At 39.1% G+C, this 20,612-nt stretch overlaps 1 pseudogene; it reads right to left on the reverse strand.

Moving 5' to 3' along the window:
• Positions 1 to 20,044, reverse strand: part of LOC149532986 (replication protein A 70 kDa DNA-binding subunit A pseudogene) — a 99,120-nt pseudogene extending 79,076 nt beyond the window's left edge.
• Between the last annotated feature and the right edge of the window lie 568 nt (positions 20,045 to 20,612).

The raw sequence follows: 20,612 nt of genomic DNA on the forward strand, positions 1-20,612 counted from the left end.
CCCCTCAACTGGTGAATCAAATCTTTTCATTTTACCTCTCAAGAGCATCAAATATCTCAGCAACCTAATGATGAAATAATGTAACTGATTTTGATAAAAAAAAGAACTCAATGTAAAAAGTGAAAATCAGTTCACAGTGACCTCCAAAATGCAAGAAAATTGCTGAGAGTTGATTTTTCTCCATATTCAGATCTCGACAAGCTTTTAAAATTGCCCTCTAACCAATTTTGATGCTCTAGAATCAAGTTTGCTCATTCTGTCGCTAATGGCCCAAGAAACACAAATTGACCTATAACTCGAACTGGTGAGCACCTGTGCAAGAACCAACCTCAAATTTGGAAAATTCAGATCTTCCCGGTTCCGATGGTATATTGGAGTGCCCAATTTGGTTAAAAATTGCCCCAGATATTGCCTTTTGAAAATCTCAGTCTTGTTCATGACTTCCATGTAGTTTTGCAAAAATTTTAACTTTTATATAGTTTCAAACTATATGATAAGTGAAAATTTATTTTAAAAAATCAACCCCACATGATCTTTTAGAAAAAAAAATTAAATTTTTTTTTTTTAACCTTTGAAAATTCCACCATATGTTTCACTCGGGTCAAACTTGGTTTGACCATATCGCCATGTGTCACGTGTTGATTCGCTGATTTGACTCTTGCCGGATTCTTGAGTTTTCCAGCAACCTCGCTATATCGCTAGCCGGATTTTTGAGATTTTCCGGCAAGCGACATAGCGACCTGCCGGATTTTTGACTTTTCCGGCCGGATTAAACTGCTGATGTCATCATTTGGGCATGCATTTTTATTTAAAATTTATCATGTCATTTCACCAGGTCGGATGACTGGGACCCGCGCAGTCAAGCTTTGCCTTCAAAAGGCTCACATTTCAATTCACAATGTTATGTGAGTGCAATTGTATTTAAACTATGAAATAGCTTCTCCACTTACCAATGTGGGATAATGCTTTTTGACTGGTTCCTCTCTGTGCACAGCCTTCTCATTGAATATCCATCTCTCACTAAAACATGAGCTCCTCTTTATTTGCTCATGGCTTCTATTTTTAATATGCGTGGGTCTGATTGTCACGGGCTTCATATAATTCTTGGACTACCCTTATTTGCTGGCTTCTCCAATCAACTTGCTATTAACGTTTTTTATTTACTACAGCTTCCAATTTTGGCATCCCTTTTAATGCACAGACCTCTATTTGCTTTGCCATTTGCTTGAGTTCTTTGGTATTTGCTGTGGCCTGTTCCTGTGGCTTGCCTTTTTACTTGCAACAGGATTCCTTTTAACAAAGTGTGGTTTGTTTCTTTTGTATGGTTGTGCAAGCTCTCTTGCTGCAAACTCTGCCTACGTGGATATTTTTCTTGCATGTTTTCCCTTTAAATGCATTTGGGACTAGTTTTTTATGCTATGAGCTATGTTTTTGTCTTAAACCACTGGAAGCTTGTTTCATGGCCTGCTCTTTGATTGTGTTAGTGCTCTGCTCTCTTCATTTGTTTTGATGTTGAAACTTCCTTATGATGGTGTTGACTACTGCTCACTGCCCTTTATCTTTGTCATTTTGTGGCTGTAGGTAACTCCTTTTGTATTGAATGGCCTGCTTTGCTTGAAAGTTGCCCTGCTCTGCTCACGTGGCCTTTTGCTTTTATGGTGTGTGCCTTGAGAAAGGCTACTTCTTTGACCTGTGTGCATGGGGTCTCCTGCATTTCACTCAGCCTTGGAAGGCTCTCTACTTTTTGTAGCCGGCTGCATTTTTTATGTCTAACCTCATTCTTCTCCAATGCAACTTACTTTCAATTTCACCGTGGTGGTCCAAATCATTTTAGAAAGTAAATCATTTTGTCTCATTGTAGATTTATCCAATGACTCCATAGCAATGACTGCAATTAAAAACAATCATAGGAACATTACTTTAAAACTCCATTTTAATCATTTCCGCACCATTGTGCAAATTGTGTCAGGAGGTTTGCCAGGTGGCTGTAAAAGCTAACTTAATCAAGTAACCAGGTTGTAAAAATTGGCATGAGTGTTCAATCCTGTATACTTTACCACACTGCAAATTTTTAGCCCATGACGAATTTCCAGTCAAAAGATTTTAATTGCCGAACATCCATACTTCAAATATCCTGCAGGCAGACAATGTTAAAAAACATAAACTGGGCTCGGATTCGGCATCATAAACTAGGTTATTGATCACTTGGGTTTCTGAAAATTGGGATATAGGTTCTTTGCCATGAGGAGAATGGAATTCTATAGTTTGGGCTCTTGACGAATCACCGGGCACATTTGGCGAATTTCCGAAAATAGGCACTTGGAAATTTTAACTGGCAAATGTGTCAAAAAGTGATTTTTGGCAAATCTACGGACATAAGAAAGTATGCAAATGGATTCATCATGACTTAAGAATTGGCATACTTCAAGGATTTCTAGGACACAACACAATGGTACAATCCATTTAGGCTAGCCAATCACAGGATCAAAGTTATAACATGCCGAACAGGGGTACAGATCAATCTGGATACCTTAGCCGTAACAAAACAATGCAAACTGGGTTTTTGATCATGTTAGCAAACTGATCAAATGGATTTGACATGATCTCAAAATTGGAATATATGAAGTGTCTTACCCCTAGAACATAATGTAAAAAGAATTTTTTCATTTGGGTCAACTGGGTCAAAGATATGATTGGTCGAACAGGGCTTCCCAAAATTGTGAACAACTAGTTAAATGCACAAACCAATGAATGACCAACTTTGTGGGGTGCAAAACCTAGTCAAACGGATTCAAAATGACTTGAAAATTGAAACATAGGTTCTCTATTATGGACACTAAACATCCCCAAAGTGACTAGTCATGACACAGTCCTGGGTAAAAGATATTCAGATGCAAACTGGGCCTCTGATCGCTATTTGACACACGGGCAGAATTGCAAATTTTGACACTAGCTCAAAATGGGACTTCACAGAATGGTTCGAAATGTCAGTTTAACTTCATAGAACACATAGATGCACTAAATGAAAGGTGTTAGAAACATTAAACACCTCTTAGGCCTCAGACTAACAACCGGGTACAATCTCATTTAAAAGCATTTATAGGGCTAATTTTTCTCAACAGGGTTCAAAATTGACCATGCAAATTTTAGCGCCAACAAACCCAATTAGAAATTCCAAAAAAAGAAGAACCATTTAAGAACATGCTTGATGATGTTGATGATCAATTTCCTTCACCAACATCATCTAAAGAATATATGTCTTAACTATTCTAGAGCTACTATCAAGAAAGGAAGAGGCTTGAGAGCCTTACCTTAGAAGTCTAATAGTAGATGTGTGTCCAAAATGGACTTATCCAATATGTTGTTGGACTTTAAACAAGAAATCATTAACAAAGTTGCTACTCAGTTGAATACAATGCAAGCAAGGAGAAAGAAAGATTATTCTGATGCAATATTTGGAAAATATTGTCCACAATGTAGGGAGTAGAAAAAGCCTTGCTAGTGCAAGTTTGTTGCAAGCCTAGAATCTCAACTTATGCCTATCGAGTTCAAATCCATTGATGAGAATGGAGAGCTCCTCTACATTGCCTAGTGAAAGCCATGGGCTTTGAGATTAGGTAATCCCCAAGATCCTCTTAAAAATTTTAATAGTGATAATGCATGGAAAAAACAACAACATAGTGGATCCAATGGATATAATAGTTGGCTACAGCCCTAGCAAGGGTGGCAACAACCACACATTTGGTCTCACCAATCAAGCCAACAAGCTTTGGTGCCTCTTCCTACAACCAATATTACTTCACCTAAATAGACTCAATTACCTACACATCCTACTCCTAATCCCAACAATGCTAAGCCAACAACATAATAGTAAAGCTATGTAATTGCCCTAAATAACATCAATTTAAGATCTAAAATAACTCTTCCTCCTCCATAGTAGCATGTTATTACCAAAGTTAAGGATACTTCAATAGAGCCAACTGAGATACCAATCCAACCTGCTACTCCTACTAATCTTGTAGCACAAGAACCTCCATTTCCTCATAGCTTGGAGGAGCATGTCAAGATAGTGGAAAATTAGGTAGTATTGGATTTGTTGCCTCATGAAATGGAGTCTTTCCCAATTTCTCAACTGACCATGGAAAAAATGGTCACCAAGATAGAGGCCAACTTAGGAAAGGAATTAAATATAGGTAGTTCTTTGACTTTCTCTTAGTGGTCAAAAGTCTTGCAACTTCTTAAAAAAAATCAATCAACCTTTTCTTGGGATTATACTAACATGAAAGGTCTAAAACCTAAGCTTTGCACTAAAAAAAACTATATGAGTTGTATTACTTCAACTTATTTTTTTGTTCTAGTGAAGGGTGTTCCTTTAGAACCCTTTGGTGCCTCTAGAGGACTTCACCAAGGGGGTCTTATTTTGCCTTATCTCTTCATCATTCTAGCTGAGGGTTTGGGTCACTCTCTTAAGCTTTGTGCTCACAAGGGTTTGATTCATGGGTGAAAATGGGGTGTTGGCTTGCCTCCTATTTCATATCTTTAGTTTTTGGATGATACTTCATTTATGGGACAAGCTCATCTTTAGGAAGCATTCTCTTTTAGGCATGCTTTGGATGTGTATCTTGTAGCTCAGGGACATAAAGTTAATGAGAAAAAATCCTCCTTTTTTTCCTTCAATACTCCTTAGGCTATTCAGAGGTGTATTACTACTATTTTGAGTTTTCAGATTGGGACTCTTCCCTTTGTTTATTTGGGTATTCCTCTTATTATTGGTAGACATTCGAGATCTTCCTAGCAAGTTTTTCTTGATAAAATATGGTAAAAGGTTAATCATTGGACTTATCAATGGCTATCAAGTGCTACTCACCTGACTCTATTAAAATTAGTTATTCAAGCCCTTCCTATTTACAGGTGTTTTGTTGAGGCTACTCCAATGTATTTTCTTTATGAATTTGATGCTTTGTCCCATCAATTCTATTGGAGTGGGAACCTTTTAACTTCTACATGGAGTTTGGTTAAATGGTAAACACTATGTAGACCTCAGTAGGAGGATGGCCTTGGCTTACAATCAACTATTTTAAATGGATAGGTTCTCACTGCAAAACTTTATTAGTGTTGGTGTACTAACAAACATCAACTTTGCGCTTGTATTCTCACCCATAAGTATTTTGTAGATATTGATGTGGTTGAAGTTCACTACTTTCCTCTAAAAGGGAGAGGATCCATGATTTGGAATATGCTAAAATTTGGAGATTAGTTGGTTAAAGATGGTTTCTTTTGGATTTGTCATTCAAGATCACAAGTTTTATTTTGGCTTGACTCTTGGGATGGGCACCCTCCTATTCTTACCACTCATCCTTAGCTACATGCCCTCTATCAAAATTTTAGTGTTGCTAGTTGGGACACAATTAATTTTGTAAGATAAGGTGTGTTAGAGGTTTGGCTCCTTCCTTTTGTTGGAAACACCATTCTGAATGGCCTACAGGAGGATCTAAGGAGGATTGGAAGGAGTTGTTTTAGATTTTGTAGTCTCATGAGTGTAATACTTTGGTTGGTAATGATGTTCTTGCTTGGGATAGCAAAGATATTTTTGGAAAATTCTCAGTGTCTGTAGCATATGTTGAGCTTCTTCAACACACTTTGGGGGACATTTAGATGCCTTGGTGGAAGCAAGATTGGTACAAGTTTTCTTGGCACAAACATAATTTTTTATGCGGTTGGTGGTACATAGCTGATGTCTTACATGGGATAATTTATGCAAGCATGGCTTTTGAGGACTCTCAATGTGTGCTCTATGCCATGCTAGTGAAAAAAATATTTCTAATCTCTTTTTTCAATGCTTTTTCAATAGACATATTTGGCACTCTTAGTGGAATGTGTTGAACCAATCCTATTGGCATGTTTCCTCACTGGTGGAATTCTTTCCTCACTAGGGTAAGGCTCCTATCTAGACTTCATTTCTTCAAGTTTCTTGGACTCTTGGACCCTCCTTTATTATTTTTCATATCTATTTGGAAAGGAATTATCGTATCTTTAAGGATGAGTTTTTAGAGGTTCTTCACTTATGGTGGAAAATTCTCCATTCTTTGGGGGAAACTATTTTTGGAAAATGTGACACTTCTAAGGCCATGGAACTAGGGGACGATATTTACAATAATCATTTAAATATTTCCCCCCTCACATGGAATTTTACTAAAAAAGATGTGTAGACATCCCTTGTGAAAGATAAATAAGGTGGGAAAGTGGAGTGCCCCTATATAGGGTATTCTTAAAATCAAAAAAGATGGGTCTTCCAAGGGAAATTAAGGCCTTGATAGCATTGGCGGTGTTGGCAAAGATAGGAAGGGGGATGTCTAGTTTGGGTTTTCTATTTACAAAGGTCATCACACTAACAACCTAATGGAGGCAATAGCTATTTTATATGTTGTGAACAATGCTTGTGACCTTGGTTAGAGAAGGCTTATTTATGAATTTGATTCACCAATTGTGATATCTCTATTAAATCAACAACATTCTGATGTTGTTAGTTGGAAGTTAGCTTTGATTGTCGACTAGATTCATAATTTGTGTACTTCTTTGGAGTTTGTTACTTTCACTCATATTCCCAAGGAATGGAATAGTGTTATTAATTTTTTGGAAAATTGGGCTTTTAACCATATGTGTAATTGGAACATTAATGATAAGACTCAAATTCCAATGGTCTTGTCCCACCAACTTGATCACTTGGTTGATCTTGACAAGGTTTTCTGATGCCCTTTCTCTATTTGTACTTGTTTCTCTTTTAGCTTAAATAAATTTTCACTCCTCCTTTATTTCTAAAACTAGCTCTTAGGGAATTAGTCAAAAAGGAGCTACAAAAGTTGTTAAATGCTAACTTCAACTCTCTAATTTTAGATAGTCAGTGGGTCTCCCCTCTTGTTTTAGTGCCCAAGAAAAGAGGGAAGTGGAGAGTTTGTGTTGACTGTAGTGAGATTAACATAGAATTGATATAAAATTAGCATAAGCAATGGCATGACAAGTATGTTAAGGACAAATTTTTTTCTGTTGGTGACTAGACACTGCTTTATGACTCTAGGTATTAGCATAATCCTAGCAAATTCTAAACCAGATGGTTAGGGCTATATGAAATTATTGTAGTCTTTCCAAATGGAGTGGTGCAACTGTCCACTATGGATCAAGTTCAGTGCAAATTTTTGGTTAATGGTAAAAGCTATAAATTATATCACAAACTAAAGAATAAGGAGGATTTCTTGCAACAATTCTCTTCTACTGCTGGTGTTCTAGTTCTTGCAACATCTCCTAATGAGATTTTTGCTCATTTTCCTTCCTCACTCTAGTTGTTCTTCTCACTATCATAATAAGCACTTTCATTGCAAAAGTTGATTCTCCATAATAAATTTTTGCTTCATTTCTATTCTACAACCCATCCATCTCATCCTTTCTTTCATTTTTGGATAGCAACTGCCACTTCACTAGCACTCTTGATTAGCACACATCCAAGATATGCGATATTAATTTGTTTTTCTAATGTTTTTTTTTTGTATGCCTTCTCATCACTACAAGTGGGGGACTACTTGCACTATTTTATCTAGGGGGAGTTATATTGGTTTTGTTATTATTTTTATGTAATCTTTTTATTTATTCTTTTCCCTTGTTGTACTTGCATTTCCTACCAATGATTTGAAATTTTTACAAATCCTTTCACTATGTGATAATTTTTGCACGTATAAAACTAAGGTAGCAAGAAATGTTTTGTAAGAAGTTATAAGGGATGCATTTATGAGTAATTGTGAAATGATAACATGAATATTTGCATTCATTTTACTCATAAGTTCATATTTCTCAAGCTTTGTTACTCTAGAAATTTCATTTGACGACTTGTTGTTTCAAATTTTCTTGTCTAAATTTGCAGTTGTCTATTATTCTCTCTTGCAACTTTGTTTTGGGTACCCTAGAAATTAGATGATGAGAGGAGACCTGATTTGAAGAGAGCCTACTTTCATAATATGTTGCTCAAAGACTAGAATTGTAGGTAGTATTTTCAAGCAAAGGGATGAACAGATTATGTTCAGAAGCTTACTAGTTGGGATGGCAAGGTTGTGTTTCAATTTCTCAAATCCTTAAAGAATGAAGTAGCAATAGTTAAAGGATTGAAGGTGTCATTTTGTTAGATAGTTTTGGAAAAAGTCATGGGACTAACATTGGAAGGTGAGGAATTTATAGAGAATCTTGACCCAATTTCTACCAAAACTTAGTTTACTCTACATGGAGATCTAAAGTTCAATATTAATATGAAACAAGGTACTATTAAATTATCTCTTCCTGAGTCATTTCCACTATGCACAATTTTTATCGTTAAGTATTTCACCTATGAAGGGTGATACTCATTTCTACATGTTGTTCATTTCAAATTCTTAAGTTGTTTAAGACATGATATTAGATATATCAATGTCCTTAGTTTTGTATTTGGCATTTTGTCAAAACAATCCATACTAGTACAAGAGGGTGGATGAAACTCTATCTCTCACGATTTCTTAATTAAGCTAATAGTGGAAAAAGCTATAAAGGAGTAGTCAAATATTTATTGGGAGGAATTTTCACTACAAGGGTTTAAGGAGCTTATTCCAAAACTAGTTAGGTGTAGAGTAGGTTAGAGGGTTAAAATAGTTAAAGGAATTAAGAAAATCTTTATCAAAATTAGACAATGTTCTTTGTCCAAAAAGAAAAAGGAAGTTATGTTTAAAAGCCCTAATTCCTCTAACTTCCCTAACTCTACTAATTCCTCAATAGCTCATGAAGAGGAACTGGAGACTCCTACAAAGAAGGCTGAGGTTGCCCCTGTAGTAGAAACAATTTCCCTAGAGTATAAGAAGCAAAAAATTAACCCTAGTACTAGCTGGTAGGCTAAGGCATCTCTTGTAGCCAAAAGCATTTCCAAAAAAAGGAAATCCCTAGGAAGGAGGAAGATACATTAAAGAGAAGTGCTAAGTGAAGAACAAAACCAACTGAGGAGATTCCAGATAATGAACCTTAGGTAACCCAAGATTTTGAGTGAAAGGAAGAAGAAAATAAAAATATCTAGTAAGAGGCTCATTATGGCCTGAAATTTCTTAGCAAGATGAGAAATGGACTAAAGTTATTGAATAGGGCACATTTGAGTAATTTCATGATGACAAAATGGAGAATTTTCTTGATAATCTTAATAATGTAAAATTCATTACAATCAAAGATGACTCTAGCTCTAAGGAGCAGGCTTATGTATTTCAATGACAAGCCTCTGGGAAATTTTAGGGTGATGATTTAGAAAGAGATGATTCTAATAGTTATATCAAGGAAATAGATGAACCAACATTTTCTCCTATAAAAAAATCTCCTCTGGTAGAGAATGATTCCTATGAAGAAAATCTAGTTGTTGATATGGACCTTATCAAAAAGGTGGTTGAGAAAATTTTGAACAAAGTATTAGAAGCATTAGCTTCAATGGCTCAACAACACTTTAATCCTAAGAAAGCTATGATGATTTGGATGGATCCTTTAAAAAGGATAAGTGCTAACAAGGGTAAGTCATTTGTTCGTTAAGTAGTAGATAATTCCAACCATACTTCAATATCAGCTCAATCTAGTCCAACATCTTTGTTAGATGTAATTTTCTTGTTGATTAAGTAATTAAATTCTAAGAGGAAAAGATGGAAACAAAAAAGGAAAGACATAAATAAAATTCTAGATAGTCATTATTAGGAAACACTTGTTTAGGAGGAAAAAGTAAAACAGTTAAGTCTAAATCTTGACAAAATTACATCCTTAATCCCTGACTTAATGGGTTGTAGATCCTCATCACCTATCTATGCTTTCTTTCTTAAGGAACAACTATTGAACTATCAAATGATCTATATTATGCAGGATAGGACTCCCTTGTTATAAGAGGCTACCCAATTTTTCCAAGCTTTCCATAACTCTCCTACAGTCATCAAAAATTTTTTGTGTGAACTTTGTCTTCACAATCTTGCAATTCTAGATGGCAATGTTTGGAATCCCTTACTTTATTTTGGGGATATTTAACTTAGAGCCATCATATCCTAGATACAAAATGAAATTAGTTGTAACACTCAAGCTAAAGTGTATAGAAATTTGGAATCAAACATTCCCCTGTTTATAAGGGCTAAAGCCAAGGATCCCCAAACTCTCTATTATAACTAGTTAAAAATATTCCCCTCTCAATTAGCTAGTGAGATCATGTATGCAATGCAGAAGATAGCATTTAACACATATGAACATATGGAAAATAATAAACTACCTGAGGCTAGAAATTCTATACATTGTCACTAGAATAATTTAATTGAGGAGAAGAGAAAGATAGAACCACATTCACCTCTAAATTTTGCTATGGTAATGCAATGTGCTACTCTATACAACTATTTGGGGAGAGAGAGAGAGAGAGAGAGAGAGAGAGAGAGAGAGAGAGAGAGAGAGAGAGAGAGAGAGAGAGAGAGAGAGAGAGAGAGAAATTTTTTTTGATTCCATTAACCTTTCAGCCTCCATTGTTATTGTCTCCATTACTTACAAATTCAAAATGACTAGAAAGTTTTACCATGCAGGAGAAAGAGGACAAGTGGAAGAAGAACACAAAGGAGGATCTAGAGAGAGCATAGCTACTAACTATAGGATGACAACTAGGTTAAAGAATTTAAGAATTTATTTTCTATAGGACCAACAAATGTCTAAGTTGGGGGAATGATAAGTCAAGTTTTTGGGATGTTTTGTTTATGATTTTTGAAGTATAGACTTGAATATCTTATAGTTTTTCATAAACATGATACAATCTTTTATGTTTATAAGTGTTAATTATATGTATATTTGATTCTTGTGGAACTTAAAGACAATATTGAATATAAATATATCTAGATTAATGAATGTCATGGTAAATCTGGTATATTTCTTCTCAAGGTTTAATAAGTAGACATCCTCTAGCTGTGTGACAAGGCTACATTAAAATAGGAAAAACTTATTATGATTTACGCCTGTTACCTTTGGTTTTGCCACCAAAAGGTTCAAATTCAAATCCGCGGACTGTTCAACGGTTAGCCAAAAAATTGCTATTTTAATGCCCCGACTCGCCAAGGTTCTGTGACCGTCAAATTTTAGATAGATCAACGATCGACGCGATCTCATCATCAAAGGTTGCATGGGAGGTAGTGTTGGCAAAATCACACCCGAACGACACGTGTTGGTGGGTCCGGCAGGAGGCTACAACGGAGGGCGGGTCAGGAAAGTTTTTCGGTGCCGCAGGCGCTATGGCGCTATCACATGCTAACCGAAAAATCTCCATGGTGACATAGCGCCTGGCGGAGATACTCATGACGGTGGGCGGGACATGTGGTCGAAAATGTTGCGACGATCAGATAAAGTTTGGCGGGCTAGAGAAAATAAACGGCGAGAACTTCAGACAAATATTGGCCCCCATTGCGTACCTTATCTGCCCAGTTGGCGGAGCCCGTGTCATGACAGCGAATCAATAGGAACGGAGGGTTACCGAAGGTCAGGTTCTCCACTGTCAGATTTGAAGAGATCAATGGTAGGCACCATGTCGCCTTAGTGAAGTTGCGAGATTTTTACCATGGCGACATCACGCCCGACTGACATGTATCGGTGGGGTTAGGTCTCACCAGATGCATCATTGAGGTGGCACCGATTTGGATGGGGCCCAGTCATAGGAAAGAGATTCTATGGCGAATCAGAAAAAACCAAGTGTGCCAAGTCAGAACACAAATGCGCCATGGGGCTGAGTTTCTTAATGCGATCAACACATTGAGGGGTCGATTCTCCACCATCAGATCTGCGAGAATCTAGGGTCGGCGCTATCTCGCCATGGAGGAATTGCGTGGATTTTACAATAGCGAGTTAGCGCTCGGAAGACACATGTCCTTGCATTTCGGTTTTCAACATGGCAATTAGCTGACGGCCAGTGGTTAGGTGATAAGGTAGTGCGGTTAGTTCGATGAAGGCGGTCAACCGTAGAAGGACTCTCCAGGTGGAAAGACAAAGGATTACAATTGGCCCGCATGGCCTAGTCGGCTTATAGGGAGTCATGTCAACTGATAGGCTTGGATGATTCCTGAACCAAAATGCGGAGGCAATCGACGTATCTTGCGATCTGATCTTCGCGATCATTTCTGACCTACCAGGAATGAATGCAGGACATAAGGACACTCCACCCATCCGGTCAATCCATCTACCATGTCAGGGAATGTTGTGGCACTGTTTCTATCTTCTCCAGGCTCTTCTCAGAAGAAATGAGATTTCTCGGTACGCAGGCCGGGATTTCAATCCAGATCCCCGATTGGATTTTCATGATAGGAAGTTAATGCCAGTAGGTAAGAAGTGAATATAACGCAAAAATCTTCAGTTGTGCCTGATCTATAAAGGTAGTTTCGTGATCAGTTCTAAGGGTCGATTCTTCCTGATTCCTCTGCTACTACTTGCAGACTTGCAGTGTAAGACCCCTTTATCTCTGAGCCATGTAATAACCTGTATCATCTCTTTTAGCCATCAGTGTGAATGTGCATCACTTTGCCTCCCATTGGTGTATTGTTGAGATCAACAATCTGCATACTGTATCTATCTTTGGCCTATCGAATAATACATAAGTGAAATCTCCTTTTCCTAGTGTCATTCGGTTGGTTTCTCCTGATCTGTATGTGATTACTGATCGATATAAGTCTGGATGTGTATGACTTTTGTATGTTATTCTGGTTTTGTAGCATATACATGGGCAGGAATGAGTCTGAACACTTTGTTTTGGTGCATCACCGCCTTAGATTAGACTAGGTAGATTTGCTTTGATGCTATCTTTCTCCCTTTCCCTTCTGAGAATAGATAGGTGCACCCTGACAGTAAGAGGAAGCCGGCCTTCTCTGGAGACTCAACCTCGTAGTCCAAGTCCCATAGCTTGGAGGTTGTTTCCATGTTTCACTAGGTTGTCCTTGCGCATAGGCCTTGGACAAGGGTGCAAACCTAAGTGACAATAGTTTTTGGCACGCCCGGTGGGACAATATCAGAAGATTTCATGTCTACTGGTGTCAAAAGAAGAAAGAGTTTTTGAGATTAATGCTAAAGAAGTAGTGTTGGCTTCAGTATTCAAGCCTTCAAGAGGCTGATTCATCAAGTACTTGGCGACTCTGAGCATCAACAAATCTGGTTTCAGGCTAAAGTTGCAAAAATTCATGCCCAAAGCTGAAACAAGGGCATCTTCTTGAGGTAATTTTCAATATCAAGAACTCTCACTTTCATGTCCTAGAAGAAGCAGGGCTAGAGCTTCATTATCACCAGTTAGAGGTGGAGTAACAATCAACATACTTGTGAGATCTGTCTCTACTCCTCCTTCTGTCCGAACTCAGCCTAGATTGCCATCAACACTCATCAATAGAACACTTGTTTATATGGCACAACCAAGAGTTCATCCTTTTTCCACCTTTAATGGTGGAAGTCCTCTGTTGTTAGCCCAAAGACATGATATACCAGTAGCTGCACTAAAAAGCATACCTGATTTTACTGGTGAAACTTCTATTTCCCCCTTAGAGCATATCCAAGAGGTAGCGAATGTCTGCAATATTCATGGTATTACGGAAGATGATGTTGCTGTCAGACTTCTAACCTCATCTCTAAAAGGAAAAGCATTACAGTGGTATAGAGGCTTAGCTCATGGTTCCATAACTGATTGGGATGGACTAGGAGCAGGATTATGCAAACATTTTGAGGATAAAAGTGACCATTTGTCACTATTAGAGCAGCTGACTACAATAAAAAGAGCCCCCCATGAATGTATGACTGATTTTAATTATAGATTCCAAAAGACATGGGATAGAATACCTACTATAGTGAAACCTACCCCTGGTAATGCTTTCTTGCATTACCTTAGAGCTTTTAACAGTGATATTGCCACTACATTCCAAACTATGGGAGGAGATACATTACCTAATGCTTATGAGACAACCATAAAAGCTGAAAACATTCTAATAAAAGGAGGAAAGTTGGCCCCAAGGCCTCCTATGCCTTTCTTTCCTGATGTTCCCAACCACCAACCAGAAATAGCCCCTCTCCCTACAATCTCTACATTGCAAGCCCTTACTCCAGTTCCCCAAGCTTCCACATCCTCAAACGGAATAGATGAACTCAAGGAAATGCTCCAAGGTCTAGTATTGAATGCAGATAAAAGAGAAAAGACCCTGGATAAAAAATTACAAGAGCAGGGCAGGGAGTTGAAGGACCAAGGGAAGAGACTAGAGGATAGTTTTTCTCTAATACAAAAGATGAGTAACAAGGTGGTGGCCTTAGAAAGACAGCAGGCCCAGGGTGGCAAGCCTCCCCAATTGCAATATCAGGCTCCAAGTGGTGGTAGGCCTCCTAATCAGTGGAATAGCTCTTTTGATCAGAATAGGCAGAGTAGTCATGCTTCTACTTCAAGCTCAAATCAGAATAGAGCTATAGTCCCTCAAAATAACTTGGCCCAAGACCAAGATTTTTGTCCCTCATGTAACTATTCTTATACCTACTGCTTGTGTCAGAAAGCAAAATCTTATTTGGCCCTAACTGTCTAGGAGTCCACAGTAAAGCAATCACACAAAGAAGATCATCCCAAGGAAGCCTCATATGTTCAGAGGCAGGGTGATTGCTCTTTTATGAATCACAGAATGGAGGAACATTGTAATGTAAACCAGGACTCTGTTGCTCATAACACAAGAAGCAAGAAGAGAGCTATGGAACATGTTGCTCCTCCTTCTCCTAAATAGGCCTCAACTTCAAGTGTTATACCTAACACACAGATAGCAAATGAGCAGACAGACACCTCACAATAGCAAAAGCAAGGTCCAAGAAATGAGGACGCAAGTGATCCTTTTGTTGTCCCACCTCAACCTCTTATATGTGTAGCCCCCAAAGTTTCTACCAAAATCCCTAGTGCACCATTGAGTGTGGTAGAGAAAATGAAGAAGACCAATGTAAACATTTCCATGTGGGATGATGTTGCTACCATACCAATACAGAAGAAGATGTTGCAGCAAGAATTGGAAAGGATTGAGCCCAAGGATCAGTCATCTACCGTGGAGAGTGCCACTAGTTTAGTACAACCAGCAGAAGATGTGGAGGCAAATAAAAAGGTTAGACCTCCTCCATTTTATGTTTCTCTTATTATAGGGGGCAAATTAGTCCATAATTGCATGATAGATTTAGGGGCTAGCAGCTCAGTAATGCCTAGGTGTGTTGCTGATGCTTTAGGGATGAAATATGAGCCCATTGTTAGGGATGTGTTACAACTAGATGGGAGTACTGTCAAAACCGTAGGCATCCTTAGAAGTGTGGAAATGGCCCTACATGCATGCCCTGGTTGTACTGTGATTCAAGACATATCTGTGGCTGAGGTTAAGCCCTATTTTGCCATCTGTCTTTCGAGAGACTTCACTGCTCAAATTGGTGGATTCATATCTGCTGATTGGTCTTACATGTCGTTTAAGACCAGATATGGGGCCAATGCTTCAATAAGAGCAGAACCTCAAGCCCTTCACCACACTGAACCCTACACTCCCAACTTCATCAATATGAATTGCCCTATCCTGGAAGTGAACGAAAATAACATAGTAAACGAGCCTGTCACTTCCATAGCAGAGATTCCTGATTTCTTCTTGGATGAGTGGGAAAATGCATGTCAGTTTGAATCTATGTTGGAAACCCTTGAGATAGGCCTTAGTACATATTGCATAATAGAGAAGGAGGTTCAAGTTCCTGACCTTGTTAGGACTAATGATAACTTAAATGGAGTATGGAGAATGTACTTTGATGGCTCAAGGAATAAAAATGGATCAGGGGCTGGTGTTATGTTGATCTCTCCTACACAAATAAGATACTACTTCTCCTTTAGGTTCCAATTCAGTTGTACCAATAATGTGGCCGAGTATGAATCCTTGATCCAAGGTCTCCTACTTGCCCAAAAAAGGGGAATTCAAGCCTTGAAAGTATATGGGGACAGTGAGTTGGTAGTGAACCAAGTGAGAAATCAGAATATCACCAAAAATGGCCTGCTCAAGTCTTATAAACATAGAGTCTGGGATTTGCTCGAAGGTTTCAATGCATTTAACATTCAGAGCATTCCTAGGAAAGAAAATAAACATGCTGAAAGACTTGTAGCAATGGGTGCATCTTATGATGTTCCAGGGAATCTTGAGGAAGAAAAGAAACAACAAATAAGGGTAGTGGCGAGGCCTGCTATTCCTGATAATAATACTCATTGGCAAGTGTTCGAGTCTGATGAGCAAATTGTGAGCTTCTTGCATAATGAAGCAGAATTTTCAGAGAGAAGTTAGCTAAGACTACAAGATCAATACGGTGATCAGATCATTCATCTCAGTTCCAACAAGCTTCCCAAGGGTCTCATTACCTTGGAGGGTGTCTTTAATCCTGATTATCAAACAAGGGGCAAAGGGATGAATCTAGTTGCAAAAAAGGATGACCATGCCCTAGTTACTATTGCTAATGGAAAATCTCTTAACGTGGGGAAGGTATGTTCTAAAGCTGAGCAAGAAGATTTCATTCATCTATGTCAAGAATTTAGTGATGTATTTGCTTGGACATATGATGATTTAAAAGGGTTTGACCCTAGTTTGTTTCAGCATACCATAGATTTAGTTGATAGGGTGAAACCAGTAAGGCAAAAGCAGAGGCCAGTGAATCCCAAGATTGAACCTTTAATGAGGAAAGAACTATCCAAACTGATCGAGGATAAATTAATTTTTCCTATCAAACACTCATCATGGGTAGCTAACCTTGTCCCTGTGAGGAAGAAAAATGGAGAAATCAGATTATGTGTGGACTTTAGGGATCTCAATCAAGCTTCCCTTAAAGATCACCATCCTCTCCCTTCTATGGAGCAAATTCTGTCCAAGGTCAGTGGGTCAAGGAGATTCTCTTTTCTTGATGGGTTTTCTGGTTATAACCAAGTGCTGGTTAAAGAGTCTGATAGATACAAGACATCATTTACTACTAAATGGGGCACCTATGCTTATTGCAAAATGCCATTTGGGTTAACAAATGCAGGTGCCACATTTCAAAAGGCAATGGAGGTAGCTTTCAGAAGATTAATTGACAAGTTTGTCTTGGTATACCTTGATGATATAACTGTGTATTCCAAGAATGTGGAAGATCATCTTGATCATTTGAGACAGGTATTTCTAAGATGTAGAAAGTTTGGGGTATCTCTCAACCCAGCCAAATGTGTCTTTGCTACAGACCAAGGAAAACTATTGGGACACATTGTATCTAAGGATGGATTGACCGTTGATCCAGATAGGAAAAAAGCAATATTTTCCCTTCCTCTACCTAAACACAAGAAAAGGCTACAAAGTTTCCTTGGTAGGATAAATTTTGTAAGAAGGTTTATTCCTAATCTTGCCACCATGGTGAAACCCCTTACAACCATGCTCAAGAAAGATATGGTCTTCTCATGGACCAAGGAGGGGAAGGAGAGTTTTGAAAAGATCAAGGCAGCCATAGCATCGGCCCCTACCCTCATGAATCCAAAATTTGAGAAAGATTTCATCCTCTACACTTTAGGTGGTGAGTCAAGTATCTCTGCTATTTTGACCCAAACAAATGACAGGAATGAGGAGCAGCCCATAGCCTTCTTTAGTGAAGGGCTTAAGGAATATGAAGATAAGTATAGCTTTGTTGAGAAGCAGGCCCTTGCAGTCATTAGAGCCTTGAAGAAGTTCAGACACCTCTTATCCCATAATAGGATCCATTTGTTGGTGCCCCATGCAAGTGTAAAAGACTTCCTGTTAAACAAAGATGTTAGTGAGAAGAGAGCTGGATGGATCACTAGGGTAATGGAATATGATGTTGACATTCAGATTACCAAATTGGTAAGAGGAAGAGGATTATGTAAAGAAATGTTATCAGATCAGAACTCAGATGAAGAAGTTTCCATGGTGATAGTAGAGCAGCAGGAGGAAAGGTATGCTGATGGTCCAAGGAGCTGGATAAATGACATGAAGAATTTCTTATTAGGGAATGGATACCCTCAGGGATTGGACAGAACTAAAAGAAGACAATATAGACTACAATCCATCCCCTATGTTGTGATTGACAATATCCTATTCAGGAGGGATTTTAATGGGACCCTATTGAGGTGTGTTGAAGTGAATCAAGCTGAAAGGGTGATTAGAGAACTCCACGATGGCCCTAATGGCGGCCACTTCTCTGCAAGAACAACTGCTATGAAAATCATGAGGGATGGATATTATTGGCCATCTCTATTCCATGATTGTTACAGGTATGTGAGGAAATGTGAGAAATGTGCTTTTTTCTCAGGCAAACAGAGATTGCAGCTCTTCCTCTTCATCGTATTCAGGTGGATCAGCCCTTCACTCAGTGGGGGTTGGATTTTATAGGCCCCATTAATCCTCCATCTAGTGCAAGTCATAAATGGATCTTGGCTACTATTGATTATTTCACTAGGTGGATAGAGGCAGTTGCCTTGAAGGATGCCACAGAGCCATCTGTTGTTGAATTCCTTGATGGAATTGTATCTAGATTTGGTGCTCCTTCTACTATCATCTCAGATAATGGCAAGTCTTTTATTGGAACCCAAATTTGTGCATGGGCTATGAATCACAATATCTACCTGAGCACATCATCGAACTACTATCCTCAGAGTAATGGTTTGGCTGAATCTTCCAACAAGAATCTGATCAGAATTATGAAGAGGACAATAGAAGACAATCAGAGGACCTGGCACAAGAAATTAAGGACTGCTCTTTGGGCTGATAGGATAAGACCCAAGATATCTATTGGGAATTCACCTTTTGTGCTAGTATATGGTAGGGAAGCTAGACTCCCAATCTCATTGGAGTTCCCATCCTTGGAGTTGGCTCATCAGCTGGAACTGGTTGAAAATGATGCCATGTCAATAAGAATGGCAGAACTAATTGAGTTGGAAGAAAAGAGAAACAAAGCCATGAAAACTCTAGGGATTCACCAGCAACAGATGAAGAGGAATTTTGACAAGAAGGCAAGGGCCAAAATCTTCAGAGAGGGAGATTTAGTTCTCAAGTGGGACTCAGACAGAGCAAAACCAGGAAGGCACTCCAAATTTGACCCATTATGGAGTGGCCCTTATCTGATTTCCAGTTGTAAACAGGCCAACGCATTCCAACTAAGCACGCCAAGTGGTGAAGTTCTACCCATTCCAGTCAATGGGATCTATCTAAAGCCCTATTTCTGAAGGGTTGTGAATCTATGTACATAGTTAATCTAGTTGCTTCCTACTTGTTTCTGTTTTGCAATAAGTGCACGAGCCAATGGCCCTCTTCATGAGTCATCTTTGACATGTCTCATGCTGCTGAGGAGGTCCCATTTTTTGTTTTTTGTTTCCAATCATAGAAGTAGAGTTAGAACCTTAAGGGCTTTTAATGTTTTGATTTCCTCTTTAAGGGTTAGGGTTCTTGCAGCTCTCAGCTTGTGCCTCCTGGTCCTCTTTCGACTCCATAGCCCAATGGATCATTCTCAGGCACTGGTCATGCATCGAGCAGGCTCATGCCCCCTGCGAGTCGCTAGAAGTGTTACCTCTGGTTTTGCCACCAAAAGGTTCAAATTCAAATCCGCAGCCTATTCAACGGTTAGCCAAAAAATTGCTATTTTAATGCCCCGACTCGCCAAGGTTCTGTGACTGTCAGACTTTAGATAGATCAACGGTCGGCGTGATCTCGTCATCAAAGGTTGCACAAGAGGTAGTGTTGGCGACATCACACCAGAATGACACATGTTGGTGGGCCTGGCAGGAGGCTACAACGGAGGGCAGGTCAGGAAAACTTTCCGGTGCCGCAGGCGCTATGGCGCTATCACACGCCAACCAGAAAATCTCCATTGAGACATAGCGCCCGACGGAGATACTCATGACGGTGGGCGGCACACGTGGCCAAAAATGTTGTGACGATCGGATAAAGTTTGGCAGACCGGAGAAAATAAATAGAAAGAACTTCAGATAAATATTGGCCGCCATTGCGTACCTTATCTTCCCAGTTGGCGGAGCCCATGTCACGACAGCGAATCAATAGGAACGGAGGGTTACAGAAGGTCAGCTTCTCCACCGTCAGATTTGAAGAGATCAACGGTAGGCACCATGTCACCTTAGTGAAGCTGCAAGATTTTTACCATGGTGACATCGCGCCCAACTGACACGTATCGGTGGGGTCAGGTCTCACCGGATGCATCAATTAGGTGGCGCTGATTTGGATGGGGCCCAGTCACAGGAAAGAGATTCTGTGGCGAATCAGAAACAACCAAGTGTGCCAAGTCAGAACACAGATGCGTCGTGGGGCTAAGTTTCTTAATGCGATCAGCGCATTGAGGGGTCGATTCTCCACCATCAGATCTGCGAGAATCTAGGGTCAGCGCTATCTCGCCATGGAGGAATTGCACAGATTTTACAATATAAATTTAGCACTTGGAAGACACGTGTCCTCGCATTTCGGTTTTCAACATGGCAATTAGCTGACGGCTAGTGGTTAGGTGATAAGGTGGCGTGGTTAGTTCAATGAAGGCGGTCAACCGCGGAAGGACTCTCCAGG

This window comes from Cupressus sempervirens, chromosome 10 (genome assembly GCF_028749045.1).
Source record: "Cupressus sempervirens isolate cs-2001-9-10 chromosome 10, ASM2874904v1, whole genome shotgun sequence".
In the NCBI taxonomy this organism is placed as follows: Eukaryota; Viridiplantae; Streptophyta; class Pinopsida; order Cupressales; family Cupressaceae; genus Cupressus; species Cupressus sempervirens.